Source organism: Catharus ustulatus, chromosome 1, assembly GCF_009819885.2.
Source record: "Catharus ustulatus isolate bCatUst1 chromosome 1, bCatUst1.pri.v2, whole genome shotgun sequence".
Classification (NCBI taxonomy): Eukaryota; Metazoa; Chordata; class Aves; order Passeriformes; family Turdidae; genus Catharus; species Catharus ustulatus.
Window position 1 is genome coordinate 153,803,860 of NC_046221.1, and position 14,037 is coordinate 153,817,896.

Genomic DNA, 14,037 nt, shown 5'->3' on the forward strand with positions numbered 1-14,037 from the left:
TATTCCAATTTGTTAATTCCATTATTAATAAAAAGAAATAAAAAATGCTTCAAAAACTGCACACAAAGTATGAAGTAGGGCTTCTTCAAACTCAGCTAAGAGCTTCCTAAGAATGGTCAAAATTGTTCTAAAGATTAATCCACAAAATCAAAGCCCAATACAAACAAAGCCATTGATTACAGGAAGCCTGTTTGACAACACACTACAGTCAAACCAAAGCTCATGAACCAGTTGAAGATCTTCCTTCTCACTAGTGAGACATTGGAAACAGACGCCTTTGAAAGTCCCTTCCAACTCAAATCACTCTGTAATTCTATGCCACCCTAAACCTACCAACTGTCATTAAGTTTCAGGAGAAAAGTGACATGCCTATGTCAACTCTCTATGCCTCAGCTTGACTCAAATTAAATGCCCATGTTACTGAAGAAAGAGCACTGGTTGTCTATGTACTGCATGTGCATTGCTTAGTGGAACAAAACCCAGAGCACAGACACAAAAGCAGCAGCTCCATTCAGTTTTACACCAAGGTGTGTGTACATTTTTCGTGTTGATGTGTGTGAACATACCCTGACACAGAAGATAAAAAGAAAAATTAGTACAAAACACAGAAGCCCAGTTGCAGCCTCCATTCACATCTTAATTGTTACCACATGTAAGACACATCCCTAAATGACCATCTGTCTCTACAGACTTTCATTTTAATTTATCCCAGCCCATCTTCCTAAAAGGCTGAGTGGTGCTCAATGAACTGCTTTTTAAAACATTTTTCAGTCTACTTTCATTATAAACTTCTAGTTTGAATATTTTTCCTTCCTGTTAAAGCTACATGCTACTCAAATCCTGCATTGAAAACAGAAATATGAAATTTTCTTTTGCCATTTTAAGAGACTCTACCACAACTCAGAATTTTGCAACATGAATTAACTTACCTGAGGCCCAGTCAAAAACAATACGATAACCTATCAGAGTTAAGATCTTTCATCAGGTGTCCAGTACCTAGCATTCTGTAAAGTTTTCTTTGGCCAATTAATATATTCAATTGCCTTTACATGGAGACCTCAGTATCCTCTTCATTCAGCTAGGCAACTCAACTTCAAGGCAAGTTCTCAGACATTAAGAAATTGCAATTACTGGTCTGTGGAAAACATGCTATGTGATTTTTTTGATTACTCCAGAAAAATCCATTAACTGGACACAGACAAAACCACTACTCTAGCATTCAGGTGACCAAGATACATAAATTTATTTTTCCTACAATTGCTTTTCACAGAAAGAAAACAACAGTAAAAAGACTTCCAGCATGTATAAGCAATAGTTAAAAATTCACACTATCAAACCCTAGTATTTTATTTAACTCATCTGCAGCTGCTTTGAGAGTGATCTAAACTTGATTAGAAAACTCTCAGTTGTGGTCAAGCTTTAACTTCATTTGCAAATTCTTCCAGCAGAAGCACCACAAACTCCCCAAATGGTGGAATTATTCAGCAGGTTGGTAGTCCAGTCCACAATGACTGGGAAGTCCTTCAAGCACTGCACTTCACTCCCTGACACACAGGAATCACTAACACCGAGGGTGTTCCTTGCACCTAGTAACATTCACTACAGGTGCATCTACTTTTAAAGCCTCAGGCCAAGCTCCAGCTCTACTTAATGCTGCTTTATGATGAACAAAGTTCAGGTTTTCTTCCTGTACCACAAGATTATAGGTTCGTTTCAAATTAGAGAGTCAAAAAGTAACTTGATGAGAGAATGATACTCCAAAATGTCCTGTTGAGTAAGTCCCAATCACAGCCTTCTGGTTTAACTTTTGGCACACGGACAAAGGCCCAGGTGCACGTTTACAACAGGCAAAACCACTCTATCACAGAAGAGGCATCCATCCAACTATCTTTGTACACACTGTACACGTGCTTTCAGCATACTTCAGCTATAAGCAAAATGTCATCACTCCACCAGGAGCTTCCCAGTTTGAGTAATGAACCAATCAATGATTTTGTTCTAATGCCCAGTCTGTAATTGTTTCCCAGGTTTATAATATGAACTGTGCACCAGCTACATTGTATTAACTCCTCATTTCCCTTTGCTTTTCTCACAGTGAACACACATGGATTGCTTCCAAGAAACAGCTGTATTGCTATAAGAACAATCACACTATACCATGCTTACTGCAAGACAAATGAGACAGCTTTAATAAGTACTTGTCAATTTTATTGATGAGTTACCTAATGGCATACACTCATCTGGACCCAATGAAGTAGCACCATTACATGTAGGAACAAGTTATATGTCATGAAGCAATAGAGATTCTGACAGAAAAAAATAAGGCAGGAGAGCTCTTTATTGTTACCATCAAAAGGCAGCAATAGAGAACAAAAAGTAAATCAAATTGAAATGGAATACACAAAAAGGGAGAAAACTGCTTTGTATGCAAGCAAGTTTGGCCTTCCACACAAGCATTAAAGCTATGGAAAAGTACCCACGATTTTGTCAGATTCAGAGACATGAACTGCTTTCATATTTACAATATGCACAATATTCACTGATTCATTTTAAAGGAAGCTGCTTTGCTGCAACTTGTTGCCTAATTAAATAGGATGAGAAAAACAGGAAGCTGTACTAAACTACACATGAGTTCAGCAAATAGAACAGGCTTTGCTGAAGTAAAGCAACACCATTACAGCCGTTTTAGCCACAGAAAAAAACACTTTTGAAAACCCTGCCTGAGACATGGTGGAAAAAAAGCAAGCAAGGAAGCATATGGAGCACTTCAAATGAAATGGGGAGACAGGGAAGGGCAGGAAGTGAATCTGAGGGTTTAAGTCAGCAGCAAAGAGCTTCATTAAACCTGCAAAGTGTCAGCAAAGAAAAAATGGTATTTCTTCTCATGTTTTCTCTGCCAGTTTAAACAAGGTCTCCTTCCAAGCACTTCCTGTGAAAGCTTGGCAACAAAACTGCCACCAGAGGATTATAAACATTTTTGAAAAGGAGGGTTTAGAGAGAACTAGCATCTCTTTCTTTATAACTGTACTAGCAAGCAGACAATATTTGGGCACTTGGGCTTTTGCAGGTGACCCCAACCCAAAAAATTTTACTTCTCTGTATGCTTGAATCACATCACCTAAGGAACAGCACCATTTTCTCCAAATCTGCGAGCAGACAGTTCTGGTGTCATAACAGAGAAAAATACTTTAAGTCTTTACATCAAAGAGTCTCTTCAGGCTTCTTTCATCCCTCCCTGAAAGAGGCTAAAGGTAGGGGAAGAAAAACCACAGCCAACCAAATGGGCAACAAAAAAAAAAAACCCACTACAAAACATCCCCTAAAAATGATACCATTTTAAATGCTGCAGCCATGACAATATACTAGAAAACTAATATATATATATATATATCCATCTGCCTTGCAAAAGAATCAAAATTTTTTTGTTTTGCCCAAGTAGTTTTTCCCAAATCAAATCCTAACAGCTTAATTATGGCAAAGTCTCATATGCAGAGCAATTTGCAAAGTAAATCAAAGCATCACTTATAAGGTTTGGAAAATATAGTGTGTAAGACCAGTTTTGTAAAAATAAACAGCTCTGTCAAAACGTTTAAGGCAACTTCATTCAACTTTCTCTTTCAAATTAGTTATAACTTATTGTCTGCTATAAACTCATTGTTTTAATACGTTTCAACTTAATGACTAATACAGATAATATAAATGTAAAAAAATATAAATATAAAAAATATAAAAAAATCTTTTCTAAGAAGAGATATTGGATTGGACAACAGACATAGTCAGGATATCCCATTTGCATTGTTATAGGATCATCACTCTCCATTTAACAATTTTCTCCATAATTTTGACACTTAGTAAGGAAAGGAAAATACAAAGCCAAAACACAACCAACAACATCCGTGTATGTTAGATTTAAGCCACCTCCTTAAAAATTCTCAGTTAAAAGTCATACATTCCTGCTGATTTCCAAAACACCATCACCATTGTATGCTGCATTATTAAAAACACAGGGATGGACAATCATGGTCATGCCTGCTTACAACACAGCACAGCCTGGCACTATTTGCACACTCTGTTATACTCATCCTGGCATCGTTCAAATTTATTAAAATTCAACAGTTTCATAAACTGACAGCAAACAGTTTTTGAGGGTTGTAAATAGGCACTCTGTCATCACTGAACAAAAACATCCTAAGTTTGTTTTAACATCATCATTACATTTTTCTAACAGCTGTCTTCATTTTCTTGGTGCACACTGCACAGAACAGCTCAACTTTCACTGTGTGGTACTTCCAAGATTGTGACACTGACAAGTAGAAGTATTTATTAAAATGGTTTTGTTTGTTTTGCATGATGATCACATTCGTGTACTTCAATTGTCACATTTTTTATGTCACCAGCCTTGACTTCTGCAAGGCCTAGGACATACAACATCCTTGTCACTCATTGGAGAGACACAGGTTTGATGGATGAACTATTTGATGGACAAGGAATTGGCCCAATGACCACATCCAAAGAGCTTGAATCAATGGCTCAGCTTCCTGCACCTGGGTCCAGGCAATTCCCTATATCAGAAGGCTGGGGGATGATTGAGAGAAGCAGTGGGGAGAAGACCTTGAAGATTCTGGTGGTCAAAAATTTAAAAAAAAGAAATCAGACATGAGCCAGGAATGTGCAGTTGCCAGTTTATCCCTGGCTGCACAAAGAAAAGTGTGTCCAACAGGTTCAAGGTGATTCTCCCCCTCTACTCTGCCTGGAGTGCTGTGTCCAGCCCTGGGGTTCCCAAAATAAGAGGGGCATGGACCTGCTGGAATGAGTCCAGAGGAGGGTCACAGATGTGATCAGAGGGCTGGAGCACCTCTCCTGTGAACGCAAACTGAGGGCACTGGGGTGGCTAAGTCTGGAAAAGAGAAAGGGAAACTTTACAGCACCTTCCAATACCTAAAGGAGGATACAACAGAGCTGGAAAGAGACTTCTAACAGGAGCATGTAGTGATAAGACAAGGGGGAATGGCTTCAAACTGAAATATAGTAAGTTTAGATTAGCCGTAAGGAAAAAACAACCCCATATTCTGTGAACTTAGAAAATTATGTTTTAAAATCCTAACCAAAATAAGATATCTAAATCCTAGTTTGGTCTCATAATAAGACACAACTCTCCCAACAAACAAAACCTGCTGTATTTTATTCTTTCCTGCCTCTCCCATCCCTAGTAAGCTTTTCTGAAGTGCAACAAAAAAGATTAAGTTTTTAATTAAGAACACTTCTTCAGTTGTATTTCTCTCTTCAGTCCAAAATTCTTGCTTTGAGAATCAAAAAAATCAAAAGATAATTTACTTGCAAAGTGAAATATATTCCAAGAAGAAAGGAAATTAGGGTAATAAATTCAAGGTGGGAGCTGTAGAATTCAAAATTCAAATCACCTTCCTACTAAGAAAGTTAATAATAAAAATTAATCCAGCAGAGACATAGTTAAGCTGTAATATAGCTGTAATTTTACAGAATAAATTATGTGACTTTTTAGAAGTGCATATTGATAATTTTAAAATAATTATATAATTTTCCAACATTCAATAACTATTCAAACTATTCCTAAAAATCATACAAAGCCCCAGTTTTGATAACCTATTTCAACTACACTTTTGCAGAAGTGTGAGTAGTATTCCATTTCCTCTATTAAAGTTTTTCACTGAAGGAAAAAAAATATCAATTTTGCTTACACTGCTTTTATTAAGTTTAAATGTGCTGTTTTTCCAAGAATAAGCTCTCTGTAAACTTCTACCTGAAAACACAAAAACACATTCATAAAACTAAACAACCACTTTACTCTGCCTCCTTAAGTCCTAAAAGATTAAATCAGGCAGTCCAAACAATTTTAAGAAGTCTACTTCTACAGTCAAGTGGAGTTTTGAATGTCTCTGAGGATAAGAGGCTTCACATTCTCTCTCAACACTTCTTCACCAGACTCATGGTTCAAAACAAACAAGCCCCCAAAACAATAATAATAACCACAAACAGACCTTCTCAAAACTAATCAGAATTTCTGCTTTATCAGTTTCCTCCCTTCATATATACTACATATTTGGAGAAATCAATATGACTTTTCCTTAGTCTCTTGTCTAAGGTTGAAGAAGTCTAGTTTTAGTTTTCTCTCATTAAGTGATGTGCTCTAGGCCCTTAATCATTTTGGGGATTCTCACCTGGACTTGTGGCAGTCTATAATTTCTTCCATGTATTGGTGGACCCCAAACATAGTACTTAGGATGTGGTCTCACAGAAGACCCACTATTTTCTGGGGAAGAACCACAATTTTCTGAGTGCTGGCTGCACTTTTACTAACACAGCCCAGCACATGGCTGGCCTTTGTCACTGTGAACCCACACTCAACAACTCATCCACCTGAGTCCAAGGTTCTTCCCTAGAAAAATGTCTTCTGGCCAGCCTGTACTGCTGCACATGGCAACTCCATCCATTCCTGGGGCAGGATTTCACATTTCTCTTCAAAGAGTCACACAAGGCTCCTCCTGTATCAGGCCACTTCTCCAGGTCCCACTGAAGGGTGACAGCTGCCAGCACATTGAACAACTTGGTATTGCCCAAATAAACTTGATGAGATCACACTCAAACCCACCATCCACACAATTAAAATAGTTCTAATCCCAAAACTGGTCCTGGAAGGCAACCTGCTGCCAGCTGGACTTTGCTTCATTGATCCCCACCCTCTGGGTTTGGCAACCCAGTCCATGTCCCCCCCACTCTGCAGATCCTTCACCTGGTCCACCTCTCACCAGTTTGCACAGAAGGCTCCCAGAGCACATCATGTCTAAGGTCTGACAGTCCTAGAGACTGCTGCTTAGCAGGAAGTTAACTCCAGCACCATACTGATTTCTACCTCTTAATCAAGAGAAAACCAAGAAATTAAAAGACTCTACTGGCATAGTTTCTATTTCTGCATCAGAAATAGAAACATAACAAGAAAGATAAAATAAGAAAGATCAAGATAGAGGTGGCCATTTAAAAGAAGCATACATTTTCCAGCTTGACCATAGCACAACTTCAGGCCTCTCCTTTCAGTACTGACTAAAAGAGACAAGAAGAGCATGTGCACCCACATACACATCTATGTGTGCAAAGGGGGAAATGAGATCCTTACAGCATTTTGTTGCTTTTTCACAGGAGCATTAAAGGAAAGATTTTCCATAAACACCACACTCAAGCCCCCTGTACTCCAAAATGCTACTTGTCACAATGTTTATACAAAACCTCAGCATTAGCCCACTGACAGCAATATTTACAACCCATTATATATAGATATAGATAAATAACCTACATCAACATTCTCTCTTTAGAAATATAAAATAACTGTTTGTTGCACTTCTCAGCAGGGAGTAGACTTCCAGCTGCACTCCCTCAGGAAAGGAAACTCATGCTATTATCTCAAGGGTTTTCCTTTGTACTCACCAATAAACTTTAGACCTTTTGGCCAGTATCAAACAAACCTGGCTGAACATTCTCTAAGAGAAGTACCAAAATATGCTACTAACTGGACTCTGAAAAGTTTCTCATGAGATATAAAAACACTATTAGTTGAGAGCCCTTTTTAGAAACATGCTTATATTGCCTACTTTTGCACTTGAAACAATAGTGATAATTAGCATTCTAGGCTTGATTTTGTCTAATGGGTTTATTGCAAGGCACTATTCCATTCAAAAAGAGATGTTATGATCTTTCTAACAATTATCCTCTGTAAATTTGCTTCGCATCTGCTGTTAAAAATTATTAACAACCATCTTCATTTGTCTTGTTACAACTCACAAAGACAGTTATGAAAATTGAGTTTTAATCTTTGTAGTAAGAAAAATACTGGAAATTTAATCAACCAGTTTCATTCTGCTCTGAATCGTTCACGTGCAGTCCTTCAGCGACACCCTGCTGAAATACAAACATGGCTTTGTAGGTTGTTTCCCCCTCTCTGTTTTCTTCAAAGTACTTTTTTACTGCTTTTTAACTACGGAAGGTGTCTCCACAGGACTCAAATTTAACCATTAAACTCAACTTTAAGTCATGTCACTTTAAGTGTCTCCCCTCCACCGGGGCCAAGTTCCCATGACTACATGGTACACACTCTGTCAGGGTTTATCTGCACAGCATACTGAACAGAGTGCACCAAAGAGCACTTTCACAGCTTCCTAACTGAGGAATAAACACAAAGAAGCCTGTTGGGAGTTCAAAACAAGAAGCAGTACTTCTCAAAAAAACATAGGAGCTACCAAATGCAGAAAATACTTTCAAAAATATGCCCAAAATGAATACAAATTCTCAAAAGGCAGAGCTAATTCATCTGCCGTGACTGAAACTTTCAGCTATCAGTGAGTGTTTCTTATTTTTCCTCACATCAGTCACATTTAAGTAAAAGGAGATTGCCTGCTTATTACAGCCAAATGCTTTGACTACTGTCAAATGAAGGGTAAAACTGATTACACACTAAATGAATACATACTGTAGCATGCAAATATAAAAGCATCCTCAGCTGCATTTTAAATACAAGACACTGCTGTCAACTCCAACTGCATCACTTTTTCATTATTGTGATTGGGAGTCACCCATGTGCTCCCACTGTGGCTTCTGTATTTCGGAATTCTCACATACTCATCTTTACATCTCTGTTGCATTTTGTCATTCAATGCAAAAAGTAGCAACAATTATCCTGAGTTTTATTAACTACACAAATAAACTTTCCTCATCTGTTATTTTTAGGACAGTTTACTATCAAAAGAACATTTCTTCAAAAACTGAAGATTGCTCATGGTCTGTTGCATTAAAAAACAGCTCTGAAGTACAAAGCTCTCTATGATGCAACACTGCTTCTAACTGCCATAAGTAATAGTTTACAAAGTTAGGAAAAGCTGGGTTTAAGTCTGGGTTTTAGTGCTGCTGATGTTGCCTGGATTCACCTTCTAAAAATAAAAATATATTTTAATTTAAAAATGAAGAAAGACAAAGAACATGATGTTACAATTTGTTTATTGCAATTATAGAGAAGTGATGCTTCAAAATAAATTAAGTGATAGAAATTTTTCTATTATTTCTTTCTCTTGACAGACATATAAAATAGATCCTACCCATTATCAGAGTCCAGGCTAATGAACAAAGTCTCTGCATAATGCCAATAAAAGTTGGTTCAGAATGGAAAGGCTCCTGTTCTCATCCAAGGTTCCACCTGCCTCCTTTGATAGGATACTTTGTCACTGGAAAAGGATGTTGGGGTAGAAAAGGACCTTGTGGTGGAAAAATGTATGGAATCACCACAGAAGATCTGATGTTATAGCAGTTCCAGTGCTATACAAGTTTCAACAAAATTACAAAGAGGAAAAATGCTGTCCCTTCACCCTCATGCCAAAAGTCCTTCCTCACAGCAGAATAAGAAATATATGCATAAACTGAGGCCCAAAGGGAAAGCTGCATATGGGAAACTGTGAAAATGACTCACACACACCATATTCTGAAAGAAAAATTTTAAAAGGCAAAATAAAAAAAGTAACAGCTCCATACTTCCCCTTTTCCCATCTCTAATCTTAGAGATGTATCCATGACATGAAGAAGAACATGAGAAATCTTCTCCTTTCAAGCTATGTTAGATTATATCAGACTTGCACTGAGAACAACAAAATGTATATGAGGCTGAGTGCAAGCCAGACAGTCATCCTTTACTGATATATATGATACATCTGTTACAGGACCAGCTTAGACTGACAGACAGCTGCGCTCAGGCAGATCAGCACAGTGAGAAACAAAATGACCAATAACCATTGCAGGAATAGTGTTGTGGATTTTTTTTTTAATTAAAAACCAAAACATAAAAATTAAAAAAAAAATCTGAAAGCAAAACGTAAACATATCTGCAGCCAATCTAGTTGTCAGAAAGTACATTTTGAGTTTTCAGCTTCTGACTCAAGTGCAAAAGAAAGAAATAACAATCATTAAAGATGTTCAAGTATTAGAGAAGTACAACAGTAAAACAGGCATTAAACTGCAAAATAAGCATCAGACACAACTGAAGCTATTCTTTATTTTATCACCAGCTTCTAGCTGTCGCTTCGTATCTACCAGCCTGGCAACACAGAATTTAAATATTTAAGCTTAACCTCTGTCTCCAGACAGTCCTGTATAACATCTGCTACTTCAGGAGAAAGACTCAGAACTGCCTGGTCATGATAACTGAGCTATCCCTTGAGTGCAAAGATGTTCTTTCAGCTGGAGCTGCGACACAGCAGAATGATAATCAAGACAGTCTTGTGGTGATCCCACATGTGCACTACTTATTCTCAGAACAGATGTCATCATTCTCTAAAAATTCCAAATAGCTCACAAAGTAATACTAACTCAATGATTAAAATCAACTTTTCAAAATCTATTTGAGTAATACAAATCAGGGAGCTTCTGTGGATATGAAAGCATGTCTAGTCAGAACAAAGCAGTGGCTGTGTTTTAAGAGACTGTATCAGTAATCTGTCTATATTTACCATTTAGGTTTTTTTCTTTTAAAAAAGTAATTAACCACTCATTTACATATGCAATAATTCCCTCTTCACATGTTCATTATAGATTCCTATAATGGTTTGGATCAGAAGAGGCTCTGAAGAGCATCTAGTTCCACCCCCTGCCATGGCACACCTTCCACCAGACCACACCGCTCAAGGTCCCATCCACACTGGCCTTCAACACTTCCAGGGATGGGGCACCCACAGCTTCTCTGGACAGCCTGTTCCAGTGTCTCACCACTCTCACAGTAAAGAATTTCTTTTCTATATCTAATTCAGTTTAAAGCCATTCCCCCTTGTCCTGACACTCCATGTGAAACATCCCTCTCCAAATCTCTTGCAACCACCTTTAGGCCCTGGCAGGCTGCTCTAACGTTTCCCCAGAGTCTTCTCTTCCACAAGCTGAAGAACTCCAACCCTCTCAGCCTTTCTAAAGACTAAAGGTGTTGCATTATAAAAGACATCTCCCATCTGCAGGCAGAAAAATGTTAAAAATATCTTTTTTTTGCATGAATGTAAGATTATGTTGAAGAAATCAACAGAGAGGAGTAGAGACTGTAAATTCTCTGAAACTTGACCTACAGTACAGTATAATGGCTGTTTCTCCCTCTAGGAGTTTGAGAGAAAGCCCTATTATTTTAGCAATACCATGAACTTTTAAAGTGTGTGTTTACTTGATGCAATTACATAAAACTCATGCTCTAAAAAATATAATAAAACAACCTTGCAGTTTTTGGTAATTACTGTTAAAGATGCCTAAGCCTAGCTAGGAACATGGCAGGGCCTGTTTTTTTTAAATGTGGTGTGACTGGATGACAAAAATCTAAACTTGGTGTCGTAAAATGAAAAAACCCTTGCAAATCTTCCTAAGTTTCAGCAATTTCAAACAATGTAGCATGAAATTTTCCCATCAATAAAATGCCATAGAGTAGTATGCTCTTACTACTGTCTTTGCTAAAATTACCACAGATTCAAATAAAGTTTGGATGGAGGATGCTTTTTTGTTTTGTCTTTTCTTTTTTTAAAAAGTTGAGACTAGAGAAGTCTTTTGGAGAAGCACTTTCATGGTTCTTATTTTGTGAGGTTGGCCTTTGTGTTTTGTTGGGCCTTCCACTAAAAACCTACTGAATGCAAACTATCAGAGTCAGTAAAAACGTCTGCTCTGATTTTTCAGTTGAAACTTGTTCCAAAATTACCTCTAACTGGATCCAGAATCTCCTCTGAAAATGACTTTCATTATAATAGGAAAAGAGTCATAAGTAGGAGACAATATGTAGCAATAACCCAGCTGAACAGCCTGTCCTTCCACTGATGGACAAGCAAGTGAGAAAATCAGCAAATGAGCTCATCACCTCTTGTTATTTCAGAAAACTTGTTAGTTGTGATGCAGGAACAGTAAGTTCGCAATTTTTTAATAACTTCAGGGAACTAGGTAAAGGCACCCACACAAAACCATTTCTTTTTCATCACATTCTTTATGAAAGCGTGTTTCTGATCTAGCCACTGATCTGAGCTACAGAGGAGCTGGGGCACAGAGCTAACTTTCATTAAAATCTGTTTAATTTCCCTTCCACTTCAGTTCAGAAAATAAATTCCAGTTTGCAACTGTACTTAGAACAAAGAAAATTATCAGTTAATCCACAAACTAGCTTGTAGTCACTGAAGTAGGTTCAGATTGTGCTGAACTAAATTAGCTGTAAAATAACGACCCAAGATACTTCAGGCAGCAGCGCCATAACAGCACGGAGCCTGACACTGCCTGCAAAGGCTCAGAGAGCTCCAACCCAGATGCAACATTCAGCTAAAAAACCAAACAGCTGCAAGGATGGAATGACCCCCTTTGCCTTAACACAGCAGGCTCAACACTGAAGTTCAGGAGCTGCTTGAGGAGTTCTTAGGTCATCCACCACACATCAACAACAGCAGCAGAAGCTCCAGAACACCCACCCCAACCATTCACTTTCAACCCCGTGTTTCACAGAACTCACTGCTTTAGGTAAGTAGGTGTACAGAAACCAACCCAGCTTGAAAACAGCAGCAGCAAAACTCTGTCTTCACCGTAATTGCAGCTTGCATACACAAAGACTCCAAAGGAGCCTTTTGCTAGCCACATCCTGACTGTCTGCATTTCCCCATGCAAATTAATAACTATAAATTGGAGAGTTGAAGATTTTTTGCACATGTAACAGTAGAGCGTGTTTAAATCTTGTTTCCCACCAAATAAAGCTTTTTTTGTATTTACAGATAGTGAAAAAAATATGCAAAACAAGTCCAGTTTAAACTGCAATCAGTTTAAATAGGGCATATATAACAGTTATACAAACAAAAGAAATTCAAATAAGAGCAACAGAACCCACCATTCTTTATTCCTCTGATTTATTGCTGACAAATCTGACATAAAAACTTCTAAAATACTACACAAATAGTTCAGAACACTGTGTATTTATCTTCTGTATTTTGTTTCTCTTTGGACGGGCATTATCACATTCAACCTGCACTGATGTATCTCCCAAACCATGAAAGCATTACACTGTATTCTTAGCCTAGAATTAAGTCACCAGTGATGACAAAATATGTATTTTTACTTAACCCTATGTATGCTGTCAGCTGTACCCATAAGCATATCAATGGTTGCACCTATTCCACACAGTTAAGACCAGGGGGCAGCAATTCTGTCAAACACTAACATAACAGGTTGATTTTTGACAAATCTACCAGTGGCCATGGCTAACTTACAAGGGAAAAGAAAATCCAGACCAATTGCAGTTATGGAAAAGTTACAGATGTTAATCTAGGTTACATAATAAAAATAAAATACATAATTTTAAATGTGAACTTACAATCACTCTAGTCAATAGCACTGTTACAATTTTGAACAGTTCTTCTATTAAAACTTTAGCTGTTCTGAGTCCTGTGGAATTATACTTCCATACCCAAGACTATCAGGCAAACACCATAATTAAATAATTAAAACTCTTTCCTTGCATACCAAATGTTTTGCTCATGCCAACACATTCAGCAGAACTAAAAGACTTAAATCCATCTCCTAGAAACGCACTGGCTCCTGAAGAATCGACAAACACTTAATGAACTAAGTGTATAATCCAAAACAACAACTAACTGCAACCTATGCAACAATAGCAAAAATCTATCTTCTTTCAGCGTCATTATGCTTGTACCTTCAAGCAAGCACAGGGCAAGAGAAGAGCTACACACTGCCCTTAGTCATTTGGAAGACATTTCCTCATAACCACTGACCTAGTCCATAGGAAACCACTCTGAAATCTCAAATAGGAAGCAGTGGACTGATATTCCTTGGAATCCAGCTCTGGAAGTTTACCCATTTTCACGGTCCTGTTTCTTGACAGCAGAGCAGGGTGAACATTTAAAGGATGCTCATAACAAGCATGAAAAAACCCCAGCACTGAGGCTTCAAGGTTGAAGTGCTGAGACTGTATAATCTCTTCTGCTGCATTATTTTGCTCTTCTCCTTCCACCC

At 37.8% G+C, this 14,037-nt stretch overlaps 1 protein-coding gene across 6 annotated transcripts in view; it reads right to left on the minus strand.

Moving 5' to 3' along the window:
• Positions 1 to 14,037, minus strand: part of ASAP1 (ArfGAP with SH3 domain, ankyrin repeat and PH domain 1) — a 177,659-nt gene that overhangs the window by 102,426 nt on the left and 61,196 nt on the right. The gene's annotated exons all lie outside the window — the stretch shown is intronic.